A 17,323-nucleotide genomic window follows, 5' to 3' on the forward strand; every position below is an offset into this window, starting at 1 on the left:
GCAGTTAAGAAGATTATCGAGAGAATTTAAGTCTTCTGACATTATTGATTTTTTACGTGAACTTCTTTGTGATTACTTTAATATTGCAATTAAATTTCTGTGTTTAAACATATAAATTCTTAATTAAAAACGCATTGAGATTAAAATAATGATAAAAAACCTGAAATTCCTATTAGAAACTTTGAGTAAAGCGAATTTTATTCTAAACTTGAAGTCATTAAATAAACTAAATTTATCGAAATAGTCCACATAATTAGTGATATTAAGGACCGAATAGTCTTATCTTTGTAAATACATAAAGAAAGAATAAAATAAGGACAGACCACAGATTTGAATGTAATACACGCATCTAACAATTCACAGTGATAAAGGGGTGAATGTAAGTTTGCACGTACTGATAAAAGGTCCACCTAATATCTGTTATAGTTACACTACTGTGTGAGATTTTATTAGTTTCTGAACCTTGTTATTTCACTATTTTGAGATAGATAATTAGAGTTTGATTCAAATTTTAGTAATTTAGTTTTGTAGAGTGAAGAACGTATTAAGTATAATGTATACTTCCCCTCAAACTACGTATATTTCCTATGAGAAATATTTAAATATTTTATACGTGAAATTTTATGCAAATGTATGAGACTGTTATTCAATTTCTGAGCTAAACGAATTTACATTTTAAAATTTATTAAAGATAACCTTAAAGATTTCATTTGATATACAGAATTTGTTTTCAGTATACAAGATTTATAGTAAAAAGTCACGCTACAGTTATAAAGTAATGATTTTTTGCTTAAATTGTTTACGTAAATAAGAATAATTTTTAAATATATCTTCCTGAAATGCTTAGAAATTTGTTTACATTCATGAAGAGAAGATTTATCATCACCACTCACGAGTATGGTATTTTTTCCCCCCTCAAACTGGAATGGTCTTGTTCTCTTCATCTTCTCCGTGCTCTTTTTTTGAATTGATTGTTGATGATACCACCGAACACTGGTAGTTGGTGGTGGGTTCCCACCTGGCCAATAAGCTGGCTAAGTGTTTCCGGGTTTATAACACCAAAATATGGGCTATTTTCCATAAAAAGTACTGCCGGGAAGCATCCTCACTTCGGCAAATTGCCCACGTGTGTTGTCGTATGGAAATAAACTAAACCAAACTTTTATCTAGCTACTCTCTAGGTTGATATGAACGTTTGTGTAATCTACTTTCTGCCATACTGCAAACATGCTCTACCCATTTACATTGATAATCCTGTATTACTTCCACTATACTTAATTCTTTCCACTGGTATGGTTGTTTCTTTGATGGTGTGTGCACCGAAAGATAGATTTAGCTTCATAAATATATAAATAAACATAAATCATATTTTTTTATGTTCAAAATGGCTAATATTTGTATTATGTAACAAAATTCTATTTGTTTTTATTCCAGAAATAATACTTTGTCTAGTTACAAAATAGAAAATAATAAGAAAGAAGTATCAGAAAAAAAGAGGAGTCAAGGGAGAACGTCACAAGAACAGGTATTGTAATTTTTTTTATTTACTGTTGTAAAATAACCGTGTTGAATTATCTCAGAAATAATTAAAAACTATTTACGTATTACGTAAAACCGCGTGTAAATAACTCGTGGTAATGGATAACCTGTAAACAGTCTTTTGTACATTTGTAAAGTAAATTTTTGAATAATTTACTTTAACAAACGATCGTATCAAAAGACTGTTTACAGGTTATCCATTACCACGAGTTGTTTACACGCGGTTTTACATAACACATACTTCGTTCTTATACAAACTTGACTAAACAACGCAACATTGGGCGATCTGCTAAGGAGGAAGTGCCTCACGGAAGGAATTTTATAGTAAACTGGCCTCTATTCAATGTATGACACGTGAAGAAAACAAAAAACTTTACTTGGCCGGGTGAGAACGCTCGACCAACTACAGTGTTTGCTGGTTTTGTCTACTCGGAGATTATTGGGTGCTGTTCCTATTTGATATTATTACATTAATTACTATAAATAGAATTTTCTGTACATAGATATTTCTACCTTTTATACATATAGATTAACACATAGATCTGTATTTAGATATTATCTTGATTAAAGGATTGTTATACAACGCTACGGAGAGATATGTAATACTCCAAATTCACCCAAATTTTGCATGCTGTTGTTTCCATGCATACGGAAGACATTTTGTTGGTGAAGAAATTCAGTTTCAAAATTCACCACTACGGAAATAATGGCACTGCGGACGTAAAAATACGTAGGATAATACTATTCACATTGCAGCAGATTAACCGCGATGATCATGACTCTGCTTGAATATAGCTGTTTTGTGAATAGAATGCCAATACTATTAGTGGGCTCGTGAGTTGGTCGAAGTGAGTTGGTCGATTAGTGGGTCGAAAATGAGCAGTGTGTTCTGCAGCTCCAGTGCCAAAAGTTCCGAAATGTTGGTTTTCAGAACTAAGTTTTATCCCGCAGTAATCTGTTTTTCATGTCGAGAAACGTCAGCATACGAAATCTAGTTAAGTTTGGAATTCTACATGTTCCTTCAGACAGCATTTAATGAGGTCACTTTAATTACGATCGTGATTAAAAGTGTCCATATTCGAGTTTCCAATCAGAAGTGTAATTAGAAACACGCGGCATATACGTCATAGCTAGCAGTGGCAATATAACATTGGCCAATTCTTGCTTCTTATTGTTTTGCAAATTTACAAATTAAAAGCCTATAAATTCCCACTGGTGTCTATTTATCTGTCTGCTCTTACTTAATTTCAAGATAGATAGATGAAAGCCGAAAGCAGATATGGAAGGCATAGGAGTAGGAGGCCCTGACTAACTATATACGAATTTCCGGTTTGGACCGGAAGTCATGTGATTTCAGTTCAAAAATTTTTTCCAAAATGCAGTTACTTAGCACGACTCTTTCGTTATCAGGAAAAATACGATTTACAGGGGCAAGATATTACTGAAATCGAGAGCATATATTTTAGAGTATATAAATTATTTTTTAATTCAATTAATCTGAAATATATGCTCTCGATTGCAGTCAGCATTGTGACTAAGCCACAATAAGTTTGTCTACTTTGATATATAAGTTTTAATAGAGTTAGTATATATTAATTAAATTTTCTTCGGTATCTTTATCAATTAAGTATAAATAAGTTTTACTGGGAAAATGATAAATTATTAAGAAGGAAAAGTAATTAGGTAAAATTAATTTACGAGTTGCAATAATCTCAATTTAGTCGAATGTTAATTAAAATAATTTACTCCACGTAGTTGCGGTCTCAATGGAGTGATGCTAATCTAACGCCTTTGTGACTGTCAATATTTGTTTGTACAATGAAGGCTACAAGTATAACGAGTTAAATGGATGTATGAACTCGAATTGCTTAAAAATTTGAAAATTCAAAATAGAAATTTTATGTTCGAATGGATAATAAAGGTCCAGTTCGATTGCTTTACTTTACTAAATAGCGAAAAATTAAATATTTAAATATTAAAACAGCTTTCATAGATGTAGAAAACAATAAACCTCTTGAAAAATATCGCTAGTACAAGTTGTGTGCTAAGATTTACATAAGTTAAAGGTTTAATGGGATACAATTCAACACATGGGGATGCTTCCTGACTTACTGTAGAAAGTAGGTGTTAGAAACTGAAGATGACCAAGTAAACCTGGCCAGCACATTGGTTAGATGCAAACCCACGACAATTTAAAACCAGTCTTAAAGTATTCGAATGGATAAAACCACTGATCACTGCTTTTATCCACTAGGCTACTAGTGAACTATGTTTGAAATATATAGGGTATGTGTTTCTGTGTAAAGTAATATAACAAATAATTGAGGGACGTAATTACTCTTTGATTTTTCAAACTAGAGTTGTAATCACTATAGTACAATGTAGGTGTAATTAGGAGAAAAATTGTAAAAAATGCATAACATAATTCAAATGCAACAGTTTTGATTTGTTTATAACTATTTTCTGTTTGTGTGGTTGCTATTAGTTGTCGTCCTTGGTATCAACTACTGTTAGTATCATTTTTATTTTATTTCAAGAGAATAATACTGTGATTTTTCAGTCACCTTTTAATTTTAAAAATTCAGTGATTTCCAGTCTAGACCGAAAGTTTTCGTAGTTAATCAGGTCTCCAGCTACCGAGCTTTCCATATCTGGTCTCGATTTTCATCTTTCTAACTTCTCTCTTGAGAGTAACAAAAGAGACTGACTGATGAAATTCGAAAATTCCAGGCAAATTTAATTTAAACTGTAAAATGATATTTTTTTATTATTTTATTATTTTTTTGTATTTAACAAGACAAAAATGTTCACTTATAGTAGAGGATAATAAAAATAATCATTAGAAAATACCATGTAAATAAGAGATGATAGATTATAGAAAGAGAATTTAGATAAATGGTAATCGAGACCAGATATGGAAAGATCAGAGGCCTGAAACCTGATTACCAATATAAGAACTTCTGATTTGGACTGGAACCACGATTGTTTTACTAAAAACTAATTAATATTGAAACTTTATATAAAGAAATAAACCTTTCGGACTTTCTTTTAGTAATTTTATGCATTTTTCTTTATTTATCACGAAAGATATTTTTATATCGAATCTTCTATTTTCATTATCCTTTCGAATTTGATTTGGCACATTAAAATTTGTACTTACACAAAAATATTTTGAAGTTATACTGGAATACAATAGGCATACTTAAAAATCGATACCGACAGATGCTGCCACAGAACCCTGGTAAACTATTGTGCGATGTTTGGAATGTCTTGTGTCATGGTCAGAAACCCCTTTTTCTAGAAGATCAATCCTATATTCTGTAGACGTCAGTGTTTCTGAACGATTGTAAGCTGGCGTCTTGGGAACTACTGCCACCATTCCAAACTTTTCCTGAATACTCCTAATCTATGGTGTACTATTGTTAATACGTATCTTCTCGAAGAATGATTGTCACAAAAATAATACTGTTGTCCACAATATCTCTCGATTATTATTCTTTTAAGACGAGTTTTTTACGAATTATTAATGTAAATTAATGAAAATTTTTAATTTATCCCATATATTGCCATATATATAGCTTTTCCATATCTAATCTCGATTTTCATCTACATAACTCTGTTCTCGAAATCAACGTAGGACAGACAAGCAGACGCTAGTAGGAATGTATAGATCTGCAATTTGAAAATTGCAGCCCAATAATGCAATAAAAACAAGATGGCACAATACAGTTACAACGTAATTTATCTAGTAGGCAAGATACATACATAATAATTACAGAATACAATACAAGAAATATACAAGTAAATTAGCAAATTAAGTGCAAAATCTGACAAAATAAATGGAAAGATAATTAGTTTGAATTGTTTTCCTATTATTTATCCTTTATAAGAGAATTTTTTAAAACTTTCAGCCTGTGGGCACTAAGAAAACATTTTTATACGCATTATGGGTCCAGGCCCACACTTGGGGCGACTAGAAATGAGCCCTGAAAAATTGATCAATCAGATTCGATCTTGGATCTCCCAGAGCGGTTGAATGACACATAAACCGCTGTTTATAATCCTTCTATTTTTGCAAGAAGATCGATATGTTCTGTCATTTTATAATTAATGCCGATATGATCATTTATTAAATGAATATTAAAGCACGAATACAAAAGAATGGAGACTCGAACTAATCTTAGAAATATCGTTACTACAAGCAATAATGGCATTATTATCTGTTAATAAAGAAATTTTTATTTGTCTGTCGAATTTGGATTATTTTCAAATTTAACACGGAAATTCTCCATTGTACAAAGTAAACTTCATTTAATATGTCGATAGTTTTGTTTACTTTTATCTCCTGTTTTATTACTTCTGCTTGTACACGTGTCTTCGGTGTTTTTCCGCAGTTAGCGATTAATAAAATAAATGTAAATATCCATAAAGTAAATATTAATTGAAAGTTTCTCTTTGAGGAAAGTAAATATTTCCCTTTACCTTTCTAAATTTATACATGAGAGGGAAAAAATAAATATTAGTTTACGAATTAATACAAATATCTGGCCTCTTCCATGCAATACTTTATACATGACGTATATCGTGTTTTAACATATGATTATAAAAATTAACACGAATACGCGCTTAAAAATTCTTGTTAAGATCAGCCACGGGCGAAATTTCATTTTAAATACACAACAAACCTTTTACAATGATAAATGTATGTATAATCTAAGTATTTCATAATGCAAAAATACTGTAGAAAATTCAAAATGGGACATATAATTTGCATAAATAGACTCACTCAGTTAAAAAAAGGGGCAGCAACGAGTTGCGTAACTTTCCCGGTGACAATATTTAAAATTGCGCGTGGCGCCATCTATTATGATGTTTTATTTTTAAAAAAAACATTTTATATTATTAAATAATATAAACTGGAAAAAAGCTTAATTTTGAGGGTAGAGGCGAGTTTTTATAAAAAATTGTAAATGCTAATAACGAGTAAAATCATTAAGATACGACACGTGCCCCTCTGAATTTCCCCACCCTCTGGACCTTTAACCACCAAATTTAATAACATTAATGTCAGTAATAGTAAAAATTCCCTGCAAAATTTCAGAAAGTTTTCGATAAAAGATACAGGAGTTCTTAAGCTTCAGAGTGAGTAAACAAACTCATGCACCTACACACACTAATATCCATACATACAGAAAAATTCGAAATTTTATTGCATTTCTTGACCTTTCAACGACCTCTGAGTCAAAAATGTAGAAATTTATTTAATTTCTCTATTTCTTCTTTAATTCTAAAGAGAAATAAAGTACAGTACTTCATTTTTAAAGCAAGTTGCCTGGTAAAATGGCTTTAACACAGCCGGATGGGCGTGGTTCGTTTCAAATTAGCTCGCTTATCTATTCGTATTAAAGCTACTTTACCAGGCTACGCGCCATTTACATTATTACATTGAACATTCTATGACAATGTGTTCACACCCGTTTCCCAAAAGATGTGGACAAGAGGCAAGAGGGATCACAGCCATACATTTATCTATTTAACAGATTTCTCTAGATTATTGTCTACCACCCTTTATCTGTCGTCTCACACCTTTTCCCACACCTTTCGTGCTCACAATCTTTCTTATCAGTAGTATATCCTCGGTTGACTCCTGTTTCACTTTCCTTTTATATCGTCCAACTACATTAAAACCTGTGTAAGTCGGACTCTCACCGCGTCGAATAATTTTTTCAGGTTTGGAAACTTTTCGTTTTAAACAGGTTTACATGTGTTCTCTTACCGTGGACAAACTAATGTAAGGAAGACTTCCTCGCCCACATATTCAATTTCTATGTTAATAAGAATGAATGCTAGATTATTGTATTTATTAATTGAATAAATAAAGAATTCAGAAACAGGTTGATTAGCTTTCCAGGCAACAAAATTTGAAAGTGCGTGTGGCGCCATCTGTTTCGATATTTTATTAAAACACACTTCTTATATTTCTAATTATTATAAAGTAGCAAAAACTTTAATTTTTAGGGTAAAAATGAGTTTTATAATAAAAAAGTTTTAAATGCTAGTAACGTGTAAAATTGTCATTAAGTCCGGCCCCATTTCAAGTACGATACTTAACCACCTGTAGCTCTCCAACCGCTTGACCTTTAATCACCAAAATTTTACAGCATTAACCCCTCTAATACACAAACCCCCCTACAAAATTTCAGAAATTTTCGACTAAAGGCACAGGAGTTATTAAATTGAGTGAACAATATCGTGCCCCACACACGCACTAGCATCTCTACATACAGAAAAATCCCTCGAAAATTTTTTAGTGCATTTCTCGACATTTCAAAGTCCTCGAGGTCCAAAAATGTAAAAATTTTAGGGGTCTTTTTTGTCCGATCGCTATACTCTTCCTGCTTTATATATATATAACAGTTGGAAGAACGTGATTTTTACTTTATTACATTACAATGCAATTAATGTTTAATTTACTTCTTCTTCGTGCCACTTGATTTATTATAATTAAACCTTTTTTATTTAAAAGGAATCATTAGTCGAATACGTAATAAGATTCATTAATTATCAAAGACAGATCATTCATCTTGATTTCTAATTATCCAAATTAAAGATCGATATGTTTTACTCGATCCACTAATGAAACTATCATAAGAAAGTAACTTTCTATTGATTAAACGTGTAGATCGTGTCGAGCTAAATATGTTTAATTTAATGCTATTTAAAAAAAATGTTAGTGTAATATTTTGTGTAAAATAAGCTCCTGAACCTAAGGTCGAAGGTTAAATTACTCATTAGACATCATCTAACAGTCTATTGAGGTCGTAAGATAGAGATCTTTCAGATTATGATGAGGGTGGAGGACAATCCTCCACCTTCAAATACCTATACTTAAAAATATATTTGTCAACTGATTTTTGGGCCATCCTTTACATTCGCTTATATTATATATTCAATATAAATTTAAGTAACAGAAAATATATTACGCTGGATGTTACTTAGAACTCTATATATTTATTCCCACTGCCTGTCCGTCGTTTATCTCGATAGCAGTGTTAGATAAATGAAAATCGAGATCATATATGGAAAGGTTATATATACGATCATATATACAAACTTTCCGACCGGATGTGTTGTCATTGCTATTCAGAGTTTTCTAGAGAAAGGAGTTATATAACAAGCATGAATCGTTCGTAGTCAGGAAAAGAATGATGTACAGGGGCAAGCCACTACTAATTTGAAATGGAGAGCATATATTTTAGATTAAATAAATTGCAGCCTGGCATTGTGACCATGTCACAATAAATAATTGTGACAATAATAATATCTTTTGAAATGTTTTCTGTTTCCCACTTCGTTATCGTTCCAATGAAGATAATTTTTGCCTGTTTCGCTGTTCCAAGTCAGCAGAAAAATGGCGGAATTGTTAATATGAAAATTAATTAATCGAATTTCGAGTTTTAAATAATGAAAAAAGGCATTTATAATTTTAAATTTCTGCCACTCATTGCCACAAATTTAATCAGAACACCTCAATTATAGGTCACGTGTCAATCTTCAAAATGATATGTGGAGCGATTAAATTGTGATCTGTATTATAAAACATTAGAAAAAAATAAAACTGGAAACATTGCAGACGATATCATTATTTGTAATGTTCCCAATGTTATTTTTCTAGTTTGTTGTATTGAAACCCAAAATAAGTACAGAAGTTTTTTTGAAATCTAGATATTTAGGAAAATTTTGAAATTAAAATTAATGCTATAATCTTCTGTTTCAATTGAAGTTGCATAAATATAATCCAGTGTATTTATATCCTTATCAAAACAGTTTCGTATTTAATATTGAAGTACTGACACTATATAAAATGGATACACTAATGGTTAGTGTTACAACATGAGCTCAATTCAAGTACTTTTGGAACATCTATTGCGGGATACATTCATACTAAAATGCTACAAGTGTCTCGTTTTTTAATTCGCCAACTATGGAGGATGTATGCTGTCACCATGAAGAACGACGTTTCGGAAATTCCTTATTTTTGGACTCACGTTTATAACATTTTAGTAACTTGTTTCTTTGTTTTACTTACTTCTGTAATGGTGAACATACAGTACCTGTACTGTTTCTGACGGATATTTTAAACACTTGATTATATATTGATGATTTGATATAGGACTGTGCTGATTGTAAACATAATTATGTATGTACTGTAAATATTTTAAAAGTGAATACCTGTTTGCATAAGGGACAGCTTGACAGAGCCTCTGTTGTTGAATATCAAAGAGGAAATGGTTCCTTCGGGATTCGTCACTTCGAATAATGAAGGAAAGTTTTCTATTTTCACGAAATTATTAGATCCTGATTTAAATTTCGTCGCATAGAACACAATTACTTGTATAGCTTCGTTACTTTCATTCACACTATGTATTGTTATGGGTAGTGTTTGCTGTGTAAACAATATGTACACAACAGTTGTGTTGTAATATAAATTAGTATACGGTCATATGCCACGCTAACAACCCTTTCCATTTGATTTGTTTTCGTGGAACAGAGTGGTGTTTACACACTTCAACCAATTTCGTTTATCCTGTATTACGAGTTTAAGTAAGGACCAAGAATATAGCTTACGTTTAACGCAATTTCTTCCAGTAAACCTCGATATAGCGCTAGATTTAAATCCAAATAATCCACATAAGCATTTATAATTTTTCGATACATCGAGACACGTTCCGCCATCTTTGCTGATCCTTTCACAGATGAAATGTCATTACTCTTGTCGTTTTCAAGTGCAAATATATATAAGTACACCTGCAATAAGTCAAAAAATGTAGAATATTTAATGTAAATAGATAAATAATTAACTTTTTACAGTTCATTTCTTCCAATCAACGTAAAATAAGAAATATCGCAAGCAAGCTCAATAGATAATCGTATTCTTCAATACTAATTGTTAAACAATAATAGTAGAAATAATAGGAAAGTCTTAATTGCTGCGTAGACTGAAATATTAAGAATAAAAATTCATACAGCTGTATAGGCTAATTAATTTTTGATAAACCGTTACAGGAACCTTAGTCAAACGAATTTTAATTTTTTATATATCAGTGACACAAATTAAGGTTCTGTTTATAAAAATAAAACAAATTTCTAGCTAATACTTTATAAAACACGTATATCATAAGGTTTTGTAAGGTAAAAACAGAAAAATTCGTAAAGAAAGTCAAGTGAAATATGCTGATTCTTCTCAAATTGTTACAAAAATAGAATAAAATACAAGGATCAAAATTAAATTATTTATTTTTTTTCAAATAAGACCAGAAGGAAAATGTAATAAACAGCAGTTTTTGGGGATATTATTAAAATTACATTGTGAAAAATAAGAGAATTTTCTCCTCTTTCAGTTGAGATAGGTTAAAAAATTCAAATTTCATGTATTCTTTTTTTATTATCAATTGCATTAAAAGAAATCTAAATTAGGTTAAGTATTTAAAAAAATAATTTAATTTTTATCGTAAATTTCACTTTTATTCATCCGCAGTTCGTGTAAACGATTAAGAATCATTTCGCACCCTCCTCTCTTCAATAACGCCTAGATGCTGGCTATGCAGCAACATAAATGAATTTTGAATATTAGATGCTAAAATTGCTAATTTTTCATTAAATTAGTATCAATTTCATTCTTTGTTATTTCTTAATTCCTCAATTGTCTTTTGTAGAGTCGTGCCAATTTGAAAGAAAGTAGTCCATTCATTTAATACGCGAAAGACAGCGGTATCTGGAATGTAAATTCGGATTTTATAGACATTATAAATAATAAATTGTAATTTTAATTAAAAATGGTAGACGGTATTTATGCAATTTTTAAAAATATAAAAGAAACCAACTCGTTTTCAATTCCGTTTTGTCAAATCACCAGGAACAAAAGAGAGTTCCTTCGCTGGAAGAATCTTTTATCAGAGGACATCTTAGTTTCTTCTATTTTCTTAACTGTAAATAATAAAGATTTATCTGCAAATACACACAAAATACAGTAAAAACCTGTCTAAACCGGACTCGTACGGTACCAAATATCTTTACCGCTTAGTAATCCATACAATTTTGTGAATAAATATATATTATATATATTAATATAAAGCGTAGTAAGGTTCGTTTAACCCAGCGTTTTTCAAAGTGGGCGATAATGCCCCCTTGTAGGCGGTGAGTTAATCTAGGGGGCGCTGGAGGCAGGGTACTGAACGGTGACCAAAGGCAAATGTTGGGTCACTGACAGCCGTTCCCTTTCCTCTGTTAAATGGAAAGAAGAAACATTGCGTTTAATGGTTTCCAGATGTTGAAAACAACGTACGGTAAGGGCACAAAGTGTGAGATTCGTAGAAAAGTTTTCCTACGAATATTTCCAATCCTTTCTCACACAAGGGAAAATGAGTTAGAGGGCGTTGGGTATAACTTTATGGAACAAAGGGTGCGGTGGATTAAAAAAGTTTGAGACTCACTGGTTTAACCCTTCTAGTGACGACAATTGCTGTATTTTCTTTATTATTTCTGCTCTGTAAACAATAAATTTCCAGTTAAAATTTAGTTTTCATTCAATGTTTTAAGTTATAATAATACAATTTTACGTAATACTTCATTCTATATATTTGTCCAACAATACAGTTTAATACCTCTTACGTGTAATTACTTTACCAATCGTCTGTAATTATATTAAGTGCACGCTTATCAAATATACAACGTAACGACTATTGTCCTAAACATGTTTATAAAAGTATGTTTGTTGTTACAAATGTTAATTAATTAATAATTAATAGTTTCCGTTAGGAATAAATTTTTTAACTGTTAAACATTAGTTACCGTGTTCAAATTATATTTGTTACTGCAATTCTGTAAACGAAAAAACCATTTATTGATACTAAACTTAGTCTGTATTTGTTTAGGATTTTATAGGTTCGCGCTTGTGTGTGTAAAGCGCAAACGATGCAGTTAACTGACTGTTTATGACTACTTAATTAACTACAACACAAAGTTAAAAAATCACGTGTACCTGCAATTTTGTAAACAAAAAAATACACCATTCTAAACTCAGTCTGCAACTGTTATATTCACCAGTGTGTTGTGTGTGTGTGGGTCTGTGTTTAGATTTATTCAGCTGAGTGTATGTGTGAAGTGACTTTTGAACCACCCTATGTTTATAAATAATTAACTACAATGTAAATTTAACAAATCACGTGATTATTTATTGCCATATCGTAATGCTATAGTTACAAATTGTGTAAGCCCAATTCAGTATATTGACGATAGTTAAGTTGAGTTAGACGTTTTAGTTCCGAACGTGTTTAATATAGCAACATTTTAGCCAAATTAAAATAATGGGATGTTCACTCGTGTATATAATATCCGTTTAGTGCTTTAATGCATTCGCTTGTCTGACATTAGAGGTTACCACAAATTTAATATATAATACTTACGAGGATACCTTAATAATAATCATTTCTCAACGTGACAATCTATGTAATTATGTAAATGTATACTTAATCATAATTAGAAGTTATCTGCAATGTATACATAATAATAATTTCGTTCAAATTTTAAACGTATGAATGTAATTGAGTAACTTACTTAACACCAGAGAAAATAAATCTATTGAATTCACGGTGTTAAAATTATTATTTAATTACTGTTTTAAAAAATAATAACTATTTTATACAAATAACAATATAATAAATTAAGTTTTACAATAATTTAAATTTAAAACATGCTAGGGAGTTTCTCTACGTATTATTGTTAATGTGTGTGGGGGGAACGATTATATTTACCCAATTTAAAGCTTAATAACTCTTGTGCCTTTTGTCCAAAATTTCTGAAGTTTTGCTAGGAGTTTCAGATATTCTGGGGATTAATACTGTTAAATTTTGGAGGTTAAAGGTCGAGCGGTTAGGAAATATAGGGGATGTATATGTTAGAAAATATACACGAGATATAGCCTATGTTATATCTCGTGTAGAGGTTCTTTAGCGACAATTTTATCGTTATTAGAATTCGCAATTTTTTTATTAATTAAACTTATCTCTACTCTAAAAATTAAGATTTTTGCCATTTTATAATAATTAGTAATATAAAGTCTTTTAAATAAAATACTGTATTATAAAAGATGGCGCTACACGCAATTTGCTGGGAAAGTTAAGCAATTCGTTGCTGGTTGACTTTTATTTATTTATTGTAAAATTAATTGATAGATATCTGTAGATATTAGAAATATTGTATAAAGCTATTCTTATGTCATTTATTTTTACGAACACATTAGATTATTGGCTCTCGCCGTTAGCCGAATTATACGCAAATCTGATTGGCAGTTTTAATTACGTGACTTGTTCTTCCCCGCCTTATTACTAGAAATGATATAAATTGAAAGCTTTTAAGCAACGCCCTCTGTATTTTTATTGGTTATCGATGCCATGATTAACTGTATTCGTTTTTATGGAGGTTGGGGTAGAATGGGGGACCCTTGTATTATATTTTCTGGAGAAATGAAATACGTAAAATGTTTCTTTATTAATAAAATGCGCTTTTAAAGATTTTCTGTTTTGTTAGAAAAAATTAATTTATACAAAGAGAAATGCCCTCATGTTTACCCAGGGCACGGAAAAATCCCTAAATTTTCCCTCTCGACGTCCCTGCTTCAGATTTTTGGATTAAATATTGGTCTGTGTGTTCTGGTGTGGAATTACTCACCTAATTTTTACGAACGAATTCCTAACCTAAGGTATTTATCTTGATTTGTGTATGATAATACAGTATTACTTTGCATCCATCGTTTTAAAGTTTCCAATACACAAGACTGATTTATCAAGGGAAAAAAAATTTATGTTATGGTATAAACGAGTATTATTTACTATAAATAAAGTTGAAACTTAGTTTATAATCTGAGTAATTTTTCTTCTGTGGATTTACTTTTAATCCTTGCATATTTTGATTTATCAAGTGTCTTTTGATATGCTTCAATGGAGCGAAATTTTTGCAGTAGAATTATTTTAAAATAAGATTAATGAGAAATTTAAAAGTTTCTCTTCTTTATTTTTTCGTTTTTTTCATTTAAATCGTATTTAAGTTATTCTTCTTCATTGTGTTTTCTATAATTCTTTGGAAAGATTAGAGGCAGTTTGTAAAGGATGATGATTGAAATAATCATCGAATATTGAATGATGATTAATAATTATTACTTTTTGTGGATTTATAATGGAAAGAGTAACAGAAGCATTTGTTGACAATATAAAAATATGGTTAATGTTACTTATGGTTCCAAGATGGCGGCTTGTCTCCGATCCCAGCAATCAGAAGACAGGGAACAGTGGGGACGCACGTTCTAACTTAACTTATTCTAATAATTTTGTTGGTAATAATTATGGTAATTTATTAGACAAGGTTAGGTTAGGTTAGAACGTGCGTCCTCACTGTTCCATGTCTTCGGATTGCTGGGATCGGAGACGACTCGCCATCTTGGAACCATAGGTAACATTAACCAAAAATATTATAGCAATTATAAATATAAACCTAGCCCTACGTTTTCACTATTAGTCGTGCAACTTAAGCCAAGTTTAACAGTTTAATCTCAAAAAATATGAAACAGAAATACTAATCTATGATCAGTTTATGCCACAAGTTATTTATAAATTATGTTTTAAATACTAATATAGCTTTATTTTATAGATAAATTTGTTTAAGACACTATTTTAAGCTTCGAAGTCGTGGATTCGCTCCTCGCAAACGGGCTGGTCACGTGGAGTCTTCCGGGTTACTACACCTAAATGGGGGGCAGTATCCCATACAAAGTCTTTCTATGAGGTTTACTCCTTCCATAGAAAGTCCTCCCGGCAGGAATCATTATGGCCCACGTGGGTCCATGCACACCGCTTTCATGCAGTCGAAGAGAGTTTTTATCGGTACAACTTGATATTTTGGGATAATTATCAGGACATAACTTAATCGAAATTAAATTCCGCTGGCAGATAAGAATCTCCATCACTTCAATTTCGGAAATTCAAACTAAAGCAAACGTAAATAACACGTATGTTTACAATACTTTAAACTTCTTTTATAGCTTCGGATTCCATTTGCCATGTGTCGATCCGTTAAAAGCACTTCTCGATCCAATCTGAATGACACTCTGGAGCCTTCTGACAGCAGAAATTTTCCCTACAAACACATCTCAAGTGTAAAATTTTTGCTTTTATGTGTCGAAAAAATACTTTAGAAGGTCACTCCTTGTCCTAGTGAAAAAAATGAAGGCTGAGTTATGTAAATTAAAACTTTTGTTGATCTTACCTGATTGAATTTAAGTGCTTAAGAGGAGGGGGGAAGATATTTCATGGTTTAAAATCGTACAGGAATTCTTTTTAAGAAAATATAGCAAAATTTCGTGTATTCGTTCAACAAATTCTCTTGAATTAAGTGAATATTTTCAATAAACGATCCCAAATGGTAGAATATATAAATTAATTTTTTTTCTTTTCACAATATATATTATAAATATACAAAAGGAATTTGAATAGCTGGAAACTTTAGGTACTAAGTGCCATGCAGCTAAGCAAGAAAACTAATGGTAGATAAAAAATATATACCAAGCTATAATAATAGGTAGGAAACTGAAGCAAAACTACAAATTATAATAGCAAGTTAATACTTGAATATTATAATCTAACAATTGTAATGATAACATGGTACAGATTTATCACATTTTTCATTAAAGTAAATAAATATATATATATATATATATAGAAATAAATGAGTAGACTAACACCTTAATCGCTCGAATGAAATGTTTAATTTAATTCCATGTTTTCATCACGTTTGTAACACTTCAATAATGGCCAATTCTTCAGTTTCCACAGAAGTTCTTTCATGAGACATCTCCCCTCGGCAGATCGCTCTTGTATCCAGTTACCGTTTACAAATAAAACTAAAATAAAAGGCTTAAACTGTAGTCAAGTGTACATTTTACATGCGGCCAACGTTTGTGCATCACTACGAAAAGAGTTTCCTTACAGAAAATCAAAAATTATGTCTCGAGAAATCCTTGGCAACCATAAAAATGAATATATTTTTTTTCATTCGTGCTTTATGAAAAGCAACGCAACACGAGGGCCATCTGACGTGGGGGTGCTTCTCAGCAGGAAACTGGCGCCAATTTTAGTAACACTTAAACGTGACACGTGAGAATAACCGGAAAACACGTGGCCAATCCGTTAATCCCGCGCAAACCAGCCGTCAATCATAGGGTTCTGTGGTTCTCAGAACTGATGGCCTTCTAAAAATTGCCACATTACTAAAGTGAAAAAATATCCAAATTCAAACAAATCTGAATACGTTTTGAGTTGTAAATAATAATATAGAGTACTTGTATTAATATAAACAACGTAAATGAAGCAATATTGTGAAATTAACGTCGAGGTAAATTCGTTAAATCAATCTTTGTCCGGAAGACAATTAAATCATTAGAATGATGTAATATTTCGTTCAAATTACTTGCGGATTTATAATTTGTGTCGTCGCTATCGCGAGTTACTACTTAAACTTTCCATATTATTCAATTTTAATTGATTAAAGAACATCCTACACGAACTCTCCATTATCATAATGGGAAATTTACACGAGAAAATGGTGCAAAATAATGCAATTTATTTAATACAAATTACGCACTCAGGAGAAATTAAAACTACCAGAAATGTAAAAAAATTCGACTGTCTTGCTGTATATATGGATTTTAGTATGCGTGTGTGAATAGAAGGCA

The 17,323-nt window shown here is 31.1% G+C and overlaps 1 long non-coding RNA gene across 1 annotated transcript in view; it reads left to right on the top strand.

Moving 5' to 3' along the window:
* The window catches only part of LOC136972031 (uncharacterized), a 249,821-nt gene that overhangs the window by 127,413 nt on the left and 105,085 nt on the right, over window positions 1-17,323 (top strand). Inside the window, exon 3 of the long non-coding RNA XR_010880270.1 lies at window positions 1,435-1,525. This is a non-coding gene — a long non-coding RNA (uncharacterized lncRNA). The remainder of the gene's footprint in view (window positions 1-1,434; window positions 1,526-17,323) is intronic.

Source organism: Centruroides vittatus, unplaced genomic scaffold, assembly GCF_030686945.1.
Source record: "Centruroides vittatus isolate TY-2023 unplaced genomic scaffold, ASM3068694v2 contig_2747, whole genome shotgun sequence".
NCBI classification, from domain to species: domain Eukaryota; kingdom Metazoa; phylum Arthropoda; class Arachnida; order Scorpiones; family Buthidae; genus Centruroides; species Centruroides vittatus.